This window comes from Phoca vitulina, unplaced genomic scaffold (genome assembly GCF_004348235.1).
Source record: "Phoca vitulina isolate PV1807 unplaced genomic scaffold, GSC_HSeal_1.0 scaffold57, whole genome shotgun sequence".
NCBI lineage: Eukaryota > Metazoa > Chordata > Mammalia > Carnivora > Phocidae > Phoca > Phoca vitulina.
Window position 1 is genome coordinate 9784945 of NW_022589760.1, and position 17142 is coordinate 9802086.

The window sequence follows — 17142 nt, forward strand, 5'->3', positions numbered from 1 at the left end:
CTTTAGGATTTTGATGGACTCCTGTCTCACATTGAGGTCTTCAACCATTTTGAGTCTATTTTTGTGTGTAGTGTAAGGAAATGGTCCAGTTTCATTCTTCTGCATGTGGCTGTCCAATTTTTCCCAACACCGTTTGTTGAAGAGACTGTCTTTTCTCCATTGGACATTCTTTCCTGCTTTGTCGAAGATTAGTCGACCATAGAGTTGAGGGTCCATTCCTGGGCTCTCTATTCTGTTCCATTGATCTATGTGTCTGTTTCTGTGCCAGCACCATAATATCTTGATGATGACAGCTTTGTAATAGAGCTTGAAGTCCGGAATTGTGATGCCACCAGCTTTGCTTTGCTTTTTCAACATTCCTCTGGCTATTCGGGGTCTTTTCTGATTCCATACAAATTTTAGGATTATTTGTTCCATTTCTTTGAAAAAAGTGGATGGTATTTTGATAGGGATTGCATTAAATGTGTAAATTGCTGTAGGTAGCATTGACATCTTCACAATATTTGTTCTTCCAATACATGAGCATGGAACATTTTTCCATTTCTCTGTGTCTTCATCAATTTCTTTCATGAGTATTGTGTAGTTTTCTGAGTACAGATTCTTTGCCTCTTTGGTTAGATTTATTCCTAGGTATCTTATGATTTTGGGTGCAATTGTAAATGGGATCGACTCCTTAATTTCTCTTTCTTCTGTCTTGTTGTTGGTGTATATGAATGTCACTGATTTCTGTGCATTGATTTTATATCCTGCCACTTGACTGAATTCCTGTATGAGAATTGTATTGCTATATACTTTCCTCTTAGGACTGCCTTTGCTGCATCCCAAAGATTTTGAACAGTTGTGTTTTCATTTTCATTTGTTTCCATAAATTATTTTAATCCTCTTTAATTTCCTGGTTGACCCATTCATTCTTTAGTAGGATGCTCTTTAGCCTCCACGTATTTGAGTTCTTTCCGACTTTCCTCTTGTGATTGAGTTCTAGTTTCAAAGCATTGTGGTCTGAAATTATGCAGGGAATGATCCCAATCTTTTGGTACTGGTTGAGACCTGATTTGTGACCTAGGGTGTGTTCTATTCTGGAGAATGTTCCATGGGCATTAGAGAAGAATGTGTATTCTGTTGCCTTGGGATAGAATGTTCTGAATATATCCGTGACGGCCATTTGTTCCAGTGTGTCATTTAAAGTCTTTATGTCCTTGTTGATCTTTTGCTTAGATGATCTTTCCATTTCATTGAAAGGGGTGTTAAAGTCCCCCACTATTATTGTATTGTTGTCGCATCATACTGTTTTCCACAGTAGTTGTACCAGTTGACATCCCCACCAACAGTGCATGAAAGGTTTTCTTTCTCTGCATCTTCACCAGCATTTATTTCTTTTATATTTGATTCTAGCCATTTTGGCAGGTGTAAGTTGATATCTCATTGTGGCTTTGATTTACATTTCCCTAATGATTAGTGACATTGAACATCTTTTCATGATTATATTGGCTATCTGTATGTCTTCTTTGGGAAAATTTCTATTCGGATCCTCTGTCCATTTTTAATCTGATTATATTGTTTTGTTTTTTGTTTTTGATTTTTCGTTTTTTTTTGATGCTGAGTTGTATAAGTTATTTTTATATTTAATATATTAATCCATTATTGGATATATCATTTGTAAATATATTCTCCATTCAGTAGGTTAGCTTTTTGTTTTGTTAATGGTTTCCTTCCCTGTGCAAAAGCTTTTTACTTTGGTGTAGTTCCAATAGTTTATTTTGGTTTTGGTTCCTTTGCTTGAGGAGACATATCCAGAAAAAAACATTGCTATGGCCAATGTCAATAAAATTGCTACCTGAGTTCTTTTCTAAGATTTTTATGGTTTTAGGTCTAACATTTATGTCTTTTAATAATTTTGAGTTTATTTTTGTGTTTGGTGTTAGAAAGTGTTCCAGATATACTCTTTTGCATAAAATTGTCCAGTTTTCCCAACACCATTTATTGAAGAGACTGTCATTTCCCCATTGTATATTCTTGCCTCCTTCATTATATATTAATTGACTAAAAGTGTGAGTTTATTTCTGGGCTCTCTATTCTGTTCCATTGATGTATGTTTCTATTTTAGTGCCAGTGTCATACCATTTTGATTACTATAGCTTTGTAGTATATCTTGTCATCTGGGATTGTGATGTCTCCAGCTTTGTTTTTTTCTTCTCAAGGTCCTTTTACCTAGCTGGGGTTTTTTAATAGGGATTGCATTGAATTTGTAGATTACTCTCAGTAGTATGGAAATTTTAACAGTACTGGTTCTTCCAATTTGAGCATTGAATATCTTTCCATTTGTGTCATCTTCACTTTCTTTCAACATTATTTTATAGTTTTCAGAGTACAAGTCTTTCATCTCCTTGTTAACTTCATTCCTAGGTATTTTATTCATTTAGGTACAACTGTAAATGGATTATTCTCATAATTTCTGGTTCTGCTACTTTGTTTAAATTAGTGTATAGAATCCCTACCAATTTCTGGGTATTAACTTTATATCCTGCAACATCACTGAATTAATTTATTACTTACAGTATTGTTTTTGATGATGTCTTTATGATTTTTATGTATACTATCATGTCACCTGCAAATAGTGACAGTTTAACTTTTGCCTTACCAATATGTCTGCCTCTTATTTCTTTTTGTTGTCTGAGTACTAGGGCTAATACTTACACTATTATGTTGAATAAAAGTGGAGTAAACATTATTGTATTAGTCCTGATCTTACAGGATGAGATCTCATTTTGTCACCACTGAATATGATATTAACTGTGGGTTTTTCATATATGACTTTATTAGGTTGAGGTATGTGCCTTCTAAACTGACTTTGTTGAGAGATTTAACATGAATGGATGTTAAATTTTGTCAACTGTTTTGTCTACTTCTATTGAGATAATAATATTTTTCATTTTGTTGATATGGTGTATCACAGTGATTGATTTGTGAATATGGAAATATCCTTGCATCCCTGGAATAAATCCGACCTCACTGTGGTGCATAATCATTTTAATATTGGAATTCCAATAGGCTTTCTTTCATGTATATCAATGCTTCTATTAAGCTAAAAAGGTAATTTTGAAATATATTGGTTTTCAATATAAAATTGTGCTATTTTAATATCTTTACTTAAAATTTTATATTATCTGATATTCACCTGGTCCTAAATTAACCTTGGGATTCACATATATTTAGAAATTAATTCACAATATGAGATTCTCACATGATCATTTACAATTCTGAGTATATTCTTAAGAACTCATCCAGATGATTCAAGTAAAATAAACTAGACAGCCTTAGTCATCTGAAGGAGGGCCATATTCATTATAGCATGGTAACTACTGCAGATCTATTTCAGGTAGTCAGTCAAAATACATGGATTCATATCCAGGCAATTCCCACTGTTTCTGTACCTGAAGCCAATAGAAAACATGTTTTAGGTTTTTGTTTGTTTATTTGTTTGTTTGTTTTTAATTCTGCAAGGCTTTGGAGTAAAGAAGTACTCTTTGGGATTTTTCTAAGTAAATTCAATACAAAAAACAAAAAGGTATGAGGCATTTAAGAAAATACTTCAACAAAGCATCTTTACAGAGAGAGAGCACACATGTGAGTGGGGGGAAGGACAGAAGGAGAGAGGATCTTAGGCAGGCTCCATGCCCAGCACAGAGCCACACACAGGGCTCAATTTCATGACCCTGAGATCATGGCCTCAGTTGAAATCAAGAGTCAGACAATTAATGCACTGAGCCACCCAGGCGCTGCTCCCGTTGTTCTTAAGATGAACTTCAAACTCCTTAACTTGGTATTAAATATCTGCCTACTTCACTAGTCTCACCCTGCACAATCTCCCCTTCTTTGACCAGGAGACTTTCCTCAGTTTCTCAAATGTTGCATATTCCTTGCTATCTTCAGGCCTTTACATATGCTGTTGTCTTTTCAAGGCATTCTTTTTCTTCTAAAAAAATAAATAAATAAATTCCGTACAACTTACCCACTGGCAAGAATACAAGGTTGGATCTCTCAACCACTAGAACAACATTTTTTTTTTATTTTTATTTTATTTTATTTTATTTTTTTTAAGATTTTATTTATTTATTTGAGAGAGAGAATGAGATAGAGAGAGCATGAGAGGGGGGAGGGTCAGAGGGAGAAGCAGACTCCCTGCTGAGCAGGGAGCCCGATACGGGACTCGATCCCGGGACTCCAGGATCATGACCTGAGCTGAAGGCAGTCGCTTAACCAACTGAGCCACCCAGGCGCCCCAACATTTTTTTTTTTTAAATGACAGTTGCAGAATCGTGGAGTGTTTTTACATTGATCTTTTGCTAATGCAATTAGCAGTATGGTTTGCATGTATAACTTAATAAATCCTTGAATCATAAAAAAAAATACTCCAGTATTCCAACTATTGCAGGGCACAGTAAAATCTATTCATGGTTGTTATAAGGGTTGTTTACACATATTGTGATACGATTATTCATGAGGTAATTAAACATCCTTGTCCCCTTTGAAATTAAGTGAGGCCATGCTACTTGTTTCAGCCAAGAAATTATGAATAAAAATGGCCTACATTTTTTTCTCAGTGGAAACATTCTTAACCAATGTATAATTCTCTACAATCGATTCCCTTTGTCATGATGATTGTAAAAGTAGCTCTTGAGATGAAACTTCTGTCATCCTGGAGCTTTAAGTGACTATAATGAGCTACTTTAAATATGTAGCATGAATAATTTTATGGCATTAAGCAACTGAAATGTTGAGGTCATTTGTGATTGTAGCATACTCCAGTGTTAATTAAATAAGAAAACCATTAAATCCCACTTGATTGTGGTGAATGATTCTTTTAATGTACTGTTAGATTCAGTTTGCTAGTATTTTATTGAGAATTTTTGAATCCACAGATATTGGCATGTAGTTCTCTTTTTTAGTGGCATGTGTATCTGGTTTTGGTATCAGGGTAATGCTGGCCTCATAGAAAGAATTTGGAAGTTTTCTTTCCTTTTCTTTCTTTTCTTTCTTTCTTTCTTTCTTTCTTTCTTTCTTTTTTTTTTTTTTTTGAATAGTTTGAGAAGAACTGGTATTAAGTCTTCTTTTTTTAATTTAAATTCAATTAGCCAACATACGGTACATTAGTTTCAGATGTAGAATTCAACAATTCATCAGTTGCATATAACACCCAGTGCTTATCACATCTCATGCCCTCCTGAATGTCCATCACCCAATTACCCCATAACCCCACCCACCTCCCCTTCAGCAACCCTCAGTTTGTTTCCTATAGTTAAGAGTGTCTCATGTTTTTTTCTCCCTTTTTGATGACTTCCCATTCAGTTTTTCTTTCCTTCCCCTATGATCTGCTGCACTGATTCTTATGTTTGGTAGAATTCACATGTGAAGACATCTCACCCTAGGCTTTTGTTTTTGGGGGATTTTTGATCACCAATTCAATTTATTTGCTAAGGAAACAATCAACAAAACTAAAAGGCAACCTGTGGAATAGGAGAAGATATTCGCAAGTGAAATATCTGATAAAGGGTTATTATTATCCAAAATCTATAAAGAGCTTCTCAAACTCAACACCCAAAAAACAAACAATTCAGTTAAGAAATGGGCAGACGACACGAATAGACATTTTTTTTTTTCCAAAGAAGACATATAGATGACCAACAGACATAAAAAGATGCTCAACATCACTCAACATCAGGGCACTGTAAATCAAAACTACATTGAGATATCACTTCACCCCTGTCAGAATGTCTAAAATCAACAACACAGGAAATAACAGGTGTTGGTAAAGGTGTGGAGAAAGGGTAACCTCTTGCACTGTGGTGGGAATGCAAACTAGTGCAGCCACTCAGAAACAGTATGGAGGTTCCTCAAAAAGGTAAGAGTAGAACTATTTTAGAGTTCATCAATTGCACTACTACATATTTACACAAGAATAAGAATACTAATTCAAAGGGATACATGCACCCCAATGTTTTTAGCAGCATTATCTACAATAGTCAAATTATGGAAATAGACTAAATGTCCAATGACTGATGAATGGATAAGTATGTGGTATATATATATTACTTATTATATATATATATATATATATATATATATATATATATTACTCAGTCATCAAAAAGAATGAAATCTTGCCATTTGCTTGACATGGGTTGAGCTAGAGAGTACTATGCTAAGCAAAATATGTCAATCAAATAAAGATAAATACCATATGATTTCACTCATTTGTGGAATTTAAGAAACAAAACAAATGATCATAGGGAATAAAAAAGACAGAGAGAGGTAAACCAAGAAATGGACTCTTAACTATAGAGAACACACTGATGGTTACCACAGGAGAGGTGGGGAGGGTGGATCAAATAACTGATGGGGATTAAGGAATGCACTAGTTTTGGTGAGCACCAGGTTCTGTATGTTAAGTGTTAAATCACTAAATTGTATATCTGAAACTAATATTACACTGTATGGTAACCAACTGGAGTTTAAATAAAATTAAAAAAAAAAAAAAAACATTAAATTGAGATAACAGTCATGCCATGGCAGCTTTCATAAGGAAACCAAAATCTAAGCTTGTAAATGCCTTAATGTTACAAAATTGATAACTAAGGTCAATCAATTGCAAAGAGCCAACTAGCCTTTAAGCTATAGCTAGTTAATACTTTTCTTTTTTTTTTTTTTTTTTTTTTTTTTTAAGATTTATTTATTTATTTATTTGAGAGAGAGAGAATGAGAGACAGAGAGCATGAGAGGGAGGAGGGTCAGAGGGAGAAGCAGACTCCCTGCCGAGCAGGGAGCCTGATGCGGGACTCGATCCCGGGACTCCAGGATCATGACCTGAGCCGAAGGCAGTCGCTTAACCAACTGAGCCACCCAGGCGTCCCGAGTTAATACTTTTCTTATTTTGCTTCTGTCTTTTGCTTATAAAAGATTTTCCCCAAGCTCCTGTTGCTTCAGCATTCCTAATCACTTCTGGTTTGGTACTGATCTGAATTGATTTTTGCTCAAATAAACTTAATTTTTAAAAATATGCCTCATCTTACCTTTTAACACTAAGTTATCTAAAGTGATATGCCAGTACATACCCAATGACAGGTAATTGTGCTTTAGAAACATAACAATGCCCAGTAAATTCTTAATAAAAGGTGGAATATCTATAAGCACCCAAAGTAGGAAAATTACTTGTGAGCATATATGAAATACACTCCAGGTACTTGGCAAAACATAACATGTTATAAAGTTTGAGATTCTGAAATGAGCTGAAAAGACTATACTTTCAGGGATCATTTCTATAGTTTGTTACTGAAATGAGCTGAATATCTTACTGCATCAGCAGAAAACAGTAGAATTTGATTTCTTAGTAAAATTTGGTTTTACTTGGATTTGTGCTATCTGGGGTAAACAAGTTATATATTTTCACATAACTTCAAAACTGCGTTGCTTATTTTTTCAAAGTTTAAAAATCTTTAATTTTAACTTTTACATTTTATTTTGTTATAAATGCATTTATTATATCTTAAATTTTTGATTTTTTAAATAAAAATGAGATATTTTTATTTTTTTATTTTTTTTAATTTTTTTTTATTGTTATGTTAATCCCCATACATTACATCATTAGTTTTAGATATAGTGTTCCATGATTCATTGTTTGTGCATAACACCCAGTGCTCCATGCAGAACGTGCCCTCCTCAATACCCATCACCAGGCTAACCCATCCTCCCAACCCCCTCCCCTCTAGAACCGTCAGTTTGTTTTTCAGAGTCCATTGTCTCTCATGGTTCTTCTCCCCCTCCGATTTCCCCCCCTTCATTCTTCCCCTCCTGCTACATTCTTCTTCTTCTTTTTTTCTTTCTTAACATATATTGCATTATTTGTTTCAGAGGTACAGATCTGAGATTCAACAGTCTTGCACAATTCACAGCGCTTACCAGAACACATACCCTCCCCAGTGTCCATCACCCAGTCACCCCATCCCTCCCACCCCACCCCCCACTCCAGCAACCCTCAGTTTGTTTCCTGAGATTAAGAATTCCTCATATCAGTGAGGTCATATGATACATGTCTTTCTCTGTTTGACTTATTTCGCTCAGCATAATACCCTCCAGTTCCATCCACGTCGTTGCAAATGGCAAGATCTTATTCCTTTTGATGGCTGCATAATATTCCATTGTATATATATACCACATCTTCTTTAGCCATTCATCTGTTGATGGACATCTTGGCTCTTTCCACAGTTTGGCTATTGTGGACATTGCTGCTATAAACATCGGGGTGCATGTAGCCTTTCGGGTCCCTACTTTTGTATCTTTGGGGTAAATACCCAGTAGTGCAAAGATGTCAATCCTACCTAGAGCAATCTACACATTCAATGCAATCCCCATCAAAATACCATCCACTTTCTTCAAAGAAATGGAACAAATCATCCTAAAATTTGTATGGAACCAGAAAAGACCCCGCATAGCCAGAGGAATGTTGAAAAAGAAAAGCAAAGCTGGCGGCATCACAATTCCAGACTTCCAGCTCTACTACAAAGCTGTCATCATCAAGACAGTATGGTACTGGCACAAAAACAGACACATAGATCAATGGAACAGAATAGAGAGCCCAGAAATGGACCCTCAACTCTATGGTCAACTAATCTTTGACAAAGCAGGAGAGATATTTTTATTTTTATTTGTGGAATTCAATACATTTATAGACTGTTGTAGTTGATAGATGTCATCTGTCATTTTGTTTTATGTTTTTAATTATATTACTTTGATATTTATTTCTCTTTTGCTATGCATAGTGCATAGTGTTTTTTTCTCTGTAATATTTTGAAATAAAATTATAATCTCTCAAAATTTTAGTACAAGCTTCAGTAAAATTTTTCCCCAAAAGTTTGAACTATGTTTTGGTTATTGAAGTCAGTGATGACAATATAACTTAGGAAGGATTTTTTTTTTTTTTTTAGATTCTAAAAAAAATATATAAAGTTCAGGATTCTTGTCAATTTCAAATGCTTTTAGACTTTACAGGAACACAACTGCCTATATTTAGGGAAAATGCAAATTCTAACTAAGTAATTAAACAAGATATGGATTGCAGAATTATTTGCTTAAAAGATTTAGAAATAAAAGGATTATGGGGAAAATGAAACCAGAATTCAAATCAAAAGGAAAATAATAGAGAAAAAAAACAAAATTAGTTCTTTCATAGAAAAGATGGATAATCTTATAGAAAACTGTTCAAGAAAAAAGACAAGATGTATAAATTAAAAATATCAGTAATAAAAGAGGTCATTTGACAAAATTCAATATGCATTAATTTAAAAAGAACACTCGAGATTCCAGTCCAAGATGGTGACAGGGGAAGATTTTCAAATCTTCTCTTCCATGGAACACACCAAATTGCACACACCTATTAGTAGAGCAATTCTTCTTGAATAACTAAGGACAAACTGAACAACGTCTGCACAAAAAAAAAGATAAAATTGAAAAAGAGAACAGCAAGAGAGACAAAGAGATAGTAATGAAAAGAATTCTCTTCCATGATGCTGCAAACTACATTGGGACGGGATAGTACTGAGGGACTGGGAACAGATTCACCTGACCTTGTGTACAGAAAAAAAGCCATAGTTTAAAAGAGCAACTAGTTTATAAAAGAGCAGACCCCAGAACTCTATCAAATAGCAGAGGAACTGCTGAAACTCACTCTGGGTTAAGAGGGACTGGAGAGCAACATGGTTTATTCTCCATGTCCACTTTGAAATCGAAGATCTGAGCAGGGTCTAGATGCCATAGCCAATTTGCTGCTTCAGCAAACTCTGGGTCCCCTAGCCTACACCAGCAACCAATAAGGTGGATCATAGGGAAACAAAACAAAACAAAACAAAACAAACAAACAAATAAAAAACCCTGCTATATAAAAAAGCAGCTAGCTACAATGTAATACTACTCAGCCAACAAAAAAAATGAAATCTTGCCATTTGCAATGACATGGATAGAACTAGAGGGTATTATGCTAAGCAAAATAAGTCAATCAGAGAAGACAATTATCATATGATCTCACTTATATGTGGAATTTAAGAAACAAAACAGGGGATCATAGGGGAAGAGAGGAAAAAATAAAACAAGACTAAATCAGAGAGGGAGACAAACCATAAGAGACTCTTAACTCTAGGAAAAAATTGAGGGTTGCTGGAGGGGAGGTTGGTGGGGGGATGGGGTAACTAGGTGATGGACATTAAGGAGGGCACTTGATATAATGAACACTGGGTATTATATAAGACTGATGAATCACTAACCTCTACCTCAGAAACCAATAATACATTATAAAGTACTTAATTAAATTTAAATTTAAAAAAAGAAAAAAAAAAAAGAGAAGCCAGCATATAAAAGAGCCAGCCCTAGAACTCTGCTAACTGCAGGGAAGGGGGGAAGCTGCTGGAACATTCTCCAGGTGGTAGGGATGGTGGACATTTTTTATGCTCTCCCTCCACCTTTACTAATTGAATGGGAGCAGAGCCCCAAAGCACTAACCAGCCTGACATCTTATCTAGCACAGTAGAGTACTAGCCCACATCAGTCCAAGATGCTGTGGGGCACAGATAAAAAAAAAAAAAAAGGCTCGGTTAAAAACAACAAAGTCAAGCAGAGAAAGACAATCATATGGTTTCACTTATATGTGGAACATAAGGAATAGCATGGAGGACATCAGGAGAAGGAAGGGAAAAATCAAAGGGCGGAAATCAGAGAGGGGATGAACCATGAAAGACTATGGACTCCCGGAAACAAACTGAGGGTTTCAGAGGGGAGGGAAGGGGGAGATGGGTTAACCCAGTGATGGGCATTAAGGAGGGCACGTATTGCAATGAGCACTGGGTGTTATACGCAAATAATGAATCATGGAACTGTACTAAAAACTAATGAAGTACTGGGGCGCCTGGGTGTCTCAGTTGTTAAGCGCCTGCCTTTGGCTCAGGTCATGATCCCAGGGTCCTGGGATAGAGCCCCGCATCGGGCTCCCTGCTCTGCGGGAAGCCTGCTTCTCCCTCTCCCACTCCCCCCCTGCTTGTGATCCTGCTCTCACTGTGTCTCTCTCTGTCAAATAAATAAATAAAAATCTTAAAAAAAAAAAACAAAACAAAACACAACAACTAATGAAGTACTGTATGGTGACTAACATAACATAATAAAAAAATAAAAATAAAAGAACAAATAATATATAAAAGAGACAGCCCTATAACTCCTACAAATGGTAAGCGGATTGTTTGAATTCTCCCTGGGTGGGGGTACTGACGGATATGATTTATGCTCCCCCTCCACCTTGGAGGCACAGACTGGTGCACAGTCCTGGTGCCCTAACAGGTCTGCGACCTTAGTGAGCCTTGGACCCCTATGCCACACCAGCCCCAGCTATCACACCAAAAGGGGCCACAGAATGATGCATACCAGGACACTCCTGGTTATCACTCATTACAGTAACAGCTTTTGGGCCAAGGTGACACAGGTACAAAGGACCCTGGAATATTCTAGGTCCACACAACTTCAACTTCAGATAGATGGCTCGCTAGTACACCTAGGGTGCATGGTGTTCCAGAATATCCTGGATAATATCTGCTTCAGATCTAGCTTACCTGCCTGTGTGGAGTGTCCCAGAACACCCCCACCTCCACTGGTCTCAGGACTAGCCACCCAGTCAAGGCACCCCCTGCACTGATCACACCAGGAGACCTTGGTTTGCATCCAGTTCAGCTTCAGTTATCCTACCAGATTGCCCTCAGTGTGGCTTGTGACCACTTCAGATTAAGCTGTGCTGAAAGGGCCTCCAATGTACAGAGTGCCACAGGACCACTCAGCCTATGCCCTGCCTTAGCTTCAGTTGCTCCTCCAGAGTACCCTCTGTGCAAAGTCCTGGAACATAACAATTTACATCCACTTCAGCTTCACCTACCCTGCTGAGGTGCACTCTGCCTAGAGCCCTGGGTCCCAATGGATTTCACCCACTGCAGTTTCAACTATCCTGCCAGGGCACCCTATGCACAGATTGCCCAGGGACCTCTCAGGCCCCACACTGTCTCAGCTCCAGCTATCCTTCCAGGGCATCCTCTGCACAGAGAACCCTAGGACACTATGGTTTGCATAATTTCACCTTCAGAAGTTTTGCCAAAGTGCCCTCAATGCATAGAACCCTGGGACACACCAACCTGAGCCCATTTCAGCTTTACCTGTCCTGCCAGGGTGCCTGCTGCATAGAAATCCATGGAAAATATTGGTCTGTATCCCACCTCATCTACAGCCACACTGCCAGGTCATCCTCTTTGTGGATATTCCCAAGACACACAGGATAACACCCACTTCAACTTCAGCTATCCTGCCAAGGTTCCCTCAGCATGTAGAGCCTTGGGCTAACCCACCTTGCACCCATATTAGCCTTATGTATTCTGCCAGTCACCTGCTGAATGGAGAGCAAAGGGACCACACCAATCTGTGTGCACATCAGGTTTAGCTGTCCTTCCTGGGTGCCCACTGTGTGGAGAATCCCTAGACCCCCAGCCCATGACAGCCAGTTATAGTCAGTCAGCAAAACTCACAAGCACAGACAATCTACATAGCAAATGACCATACACAAGACCATTCCTTCCAGTTTAGGAGATGTAGTTGTTCTGCCTCATTCATAGAAAGAAACACAGAAAGTCAAGCAAAATGGGGAGACAGAGTAATATCTTCCAAAAGAAAGAACTAGTTAAAACCTTAGAAAAGCAACTGAAAGAAATGGAGTGAGCAATATGCATGATAATAACTTAAATAATGATCATAAAGAGGATCTACTGGACCAGAAAGAGTGTAAGAAGTCAGTGAGATCTTCAATAAAAAAGATAGAAAATATAATAAAAGAATCAATATCTGAAATAACATATATACTAGAGGTATATAAGTGGATGAAGAACAACACATCCACAATCTGGAAGTCAGGAAAATGGGAAGAACTCAAACTGAACAACAGAAAGAGAAAAGAATTTTTAAAATGAGGATAAGCTAGGGGATCTCTTGAACAACATCAAGGGAAAAACCATTCCATGAAAGGTGCCCCAGAAGAAGAAGAGAGAGAAAGAAGCAGAAGACTTATTTGAAGAAATAATAGCTGAAAACTTTCCTAACCTAGGGAAGTAAATAGACATCAAGATTCAAAAAGCACAGAGTTGCAAACAAAATAAACCCAAGGAGGTTCACACTACAACAAATAATTAAATGTCAAACATCAAAGAAATTTTATTTTAGAATGTCCTTGAACTCAAATGACCATCAGTTTAATATAGACTGCTATATATTAAGATGTTATACATGAACTTCTTGTAAAGACAAACACAAAATATATAATAAATAGACAAAAAATAAATAGATTGAAAGAAAGCCAAATATAACATTACAGAAATATCAATCAGAAAGAAAGAGTGCAAGAGAAGAAAGAAACAGAACTATGACAGCCAGAAAACAAATAAAAGTTGCATACCTATCAATAATTATTTTATTTTATTTTATTTTTCATTTCATTTCATTTCATTTCATTTCATTTCATTTCATTTCATTTCTTCATTTCATTTCGTTTCATTCCATTCCATTTCAATTCCAGTGTAGTTAACATACAGTGTTGTATTAGTTTCAGGTGTACAATATAGCATTTGCAACAATTCCATATATTACTTAGTGCTCATCAAGATAAGTATATCCTAAAAAAAAGATAAGTGTATCCTTAATATCCTTCACCTATTTCACCAATCACCCCACCAATCTTCCCTCTGGTAACCATTCGTTTGTTCTCCATAGTTAAGAGTCTGTTTCTTGGTTTGTCTTTTTCTTTGTTCATTTGTTTTATTTCTCAAATTCCACATTTGAGTGAAATCAGATGGTATTTACCTTTCTCTGACTGGCTTATTTTGCTTAGCATTATGGTCTTTAGATCCATCCATGTTGTTGCAAATAGCAAGATTATACTTTCTTATGGCTGAATAATATTCCATTGTATATATTTATATACCAATTCTTCTTTATCTTTGCATCTAATGATGGACACTTAGGCTGCTTCCATAATTTGGCTTGCATCTAATGATGGACACTTAGGCTGTTTCCATAATTTGGCTATTGTAAATAATGCTGCAATAAATATCCTGCAGCATATGCTTTCAAATTAGTGCTTTTTATTTCTTTGGGTAAATGCTCAGTAGTGCAATTACTGGATCATAGGGTAGTTCTATTTTTTACATTTTTGGGGGAACCTCCATACTGTGTTCCATAGTGGCTGCACCAGTTTGCATTCCCATCAACAGTGCATGCAAGTTCCTTTTTCTCCACATCCTTGCCAATACTTGCTGTTTCTTTAGTTTTTCATCTCAGCCATTCTGACAGGTGTGAGATGATATCTCATTGTAGTTTTGATTTACATTTCCATGGTGATGAGTGATGTTGAGCCCCTTTGCTTGTGTTTGTTGGCCATCTGTATGTCATCTTAGGAGAAATGTCTGTTAATGTCTTCTGCTCAGTTTTTAATTGGATTATTTGTTTTTTGGGATGTTGAGTTGTATAATTTCTTGATATATTTTGGATACTTACCCTTTATTAGATATGTCATTTGAAAGTATCTTCCCCATTTGACATGTTGTCTTTTAGTTTTGTTGGTTGCTTCCTTCTCTGTGCAGAAGCTTTTTCTTTTGATGTAATCCAGATAGTTTATTTTTGCTTTTGTTCCCTTTATCTCAGGAGACATCTACAAAGATGTCGTTATTGCCAATGTCAGAGAATTTACTGCTTGTGCTCTCTTCAAGGATTTTCATGGTTTCTGTTCTCACATTTAGGACTTTAATCCATTTTGAATTTATTTTTGCGTATGGTATAAGAAAGTGTTCCAGTTTCATTCTTTTGTATGTTGCTGTCCAGTTTTCCCAACAGCATTTATTGAAGAGACTCTTTTGCCCATTGCATTCTGGCCTCCGTTGTCAAAGGTTAATTGACCATATAATCATGGGTTTATTTCTGGACTTTTTATTCTGTTCCTTTGATCTGTGTGTCTATTCTCTGTCAGTACCATATTTGTTTGATTACTACAGGTTTGTAATATAACTTGATGTCTGGAATTGTGATACATCCGTTTATTTTGTTTTTCAAATTTGGCTGTTTGGCTTTTCTGAGCCTTTGGGCTCCATACAAATTTTCTGGATAATTTGTTCTAGTTCTGTGAAAAATTCTCTTGGTATTTTGATAGGGATTACATTAAATCTGTAGATGGCTTTGGGTAGTATAAGTATTTTAGCACAATATGTTTTTCCGATCCAGAGCATGGAATTTTTTTTTTTTCATTTTTTCGTGTCATCTTCTATTTCTTTCATCAACGTTTTATAGTTTTCAGTGTACAGGTTCTAAACCTCTTTGGTTAAGTCTATTCCTTGATATTTTATTATTTTTTGTGAAACTGTAAATGGGATTGTTTTTAAATTTCTTTTTCTGATGCTTCATTGTTAGTGTATAGAAATGCAATGGGGTGAGCCGCAGCCTTTTCGAGGGAGTGGTTGTGTGTTCGCCATCTTAGGAAGTGAGTGTGCCGGGCCTTGCTCCCAGAAGATGTTCTCGTCTGTGTAGCATCTGGCGCGGGCGAACCTCTTCAAAGCGCCCCACCTGCAACTGGTACACGATGGCCTCACGGGCCCTCGCAGCAGTCCTGCGGGTCCCCCGGGTCCGCCCCACCGTTCCCGCAATCTGGCAGCAGCCGCCATGGAAGAGTACATTTGCGAATATGGCTCCTTGAAGTTTTATGCACTGTGTGGCTTTGGTGGGATCTTAAGTTGTGGTCTGACACACACGGCTGTCGTTCCTCTGGATTTAATGAAATGCCGTATGCAGGTGGACCCCCAGAAGTACAAGGGCATATTTAATGGATTCTCAGTTACACTTAAAGAGGATGGTGTTCGTGGTTTGGCTAAAGGATGGGCTCTGACTTTCATTGGCTACTCTATGCAGGGGCTCTGCAAGTTTGGCTTTTATGAAGTTTTCAAAGTCTTGTATAGCAACATGCTTGGGGAGGAGAATGCCTATCTCTGGTGCACATCATTATATTTGGCTGCTTCTGCCAGTACTGAATTCTTTTGTGACATTGCCCTGGCTCCTATGGAAGCTGCTAAGGTTCGAATTCAAACCCAACCAGGTTATGTCAACACTTTGAGGGATGCAGCTCCCAAAATATATAAGGAAGAAGGCTTAAAAGCATTCTACAAGGGAGTTGCCCCTGTCTGAATGAGACAGATACCATACACCATGATGAAATTTGCCTGCTTTGAACGTACTGTTGAAGCATTGTACAAGTTTGTGGTTCGTAAGCCCGGAAGTGAATGTTCAAAGGCAGAGCAACCGGTTGTAACATTTGTGGCAGGTTACATAGCTGGAGTCTTCTGTGCAATTGTTTCTCACCCTGCTGATTCCGTGGTATCTGTGTTGAATAAAGAGAAAGGCAGCAGTGCCTCTCAAGTTCTTCAGAGACTTGGATTTAAAGGTGTATGGAAGGGACTCTTTGCCTATATCATCATGATTGGCACTCTGACTGCACTACAGTGGTTCGTCTATGACTCTTTGAAGGTCTACTTCAGGCTCCCTGGCCCTCCTCCACCTGAAATGCCAGAGTCTCTGAAGAAGAGGCTTGGGTTAACTCAGTAGAATGATCAAAGCAAAGGTGGACTGAATGTGCTTGTTGATCAGTGTTGAGGAAAGTGCAAGAGGAACTTTTATATATTTGACAGTGTAGGAAATTGTCTATTCCTGGTATAATTACTGTAGTCTCTTGCCTAAGGCGAGGGTTTCAAACCCACTGTTGAAATAAACCCAACTATTCATGAAAAAAAAAAAGAAAAAAGAAATGCAATGGATTTCTGTACATTTATTTTGTATCCTGAGACCTTACTGAACTCATTTCTCAGTTCTATTGGTGGAGTCTTTAGGGTTTTCTATATATAGTATCATGTCATCTGCAAACAGTGAAAGTATTATTTTGTCTTTACCAATTTCAATGCCTTTAATTCCTTTCACTTGTCTGATTGGCATGGCCAGAACTTCCAGTACTATGCTGAATAAAAGTGGTGAGAGCAGACATCC

At 37.1% G+C, this 17142-nt stretch overlaps 2 pseudogenes; both read left to right on the top strand.

Moving 5' to 3' along the window:
* Positions 1-7288: 7288 nt before the first annotated feature.
* On the top strand, positions 7289-7368 carry LOC116623185 (annotated as a pseudogene).
* Positions 7369-15621: 8253 nt separating this feature from the next.
* Positions 15622-16707, top strand: LOC116623157 (annotated as a pseudogene).
* The last annotated feature ends 435 nt before the right edge of the window (positions 16708-17142 follow it).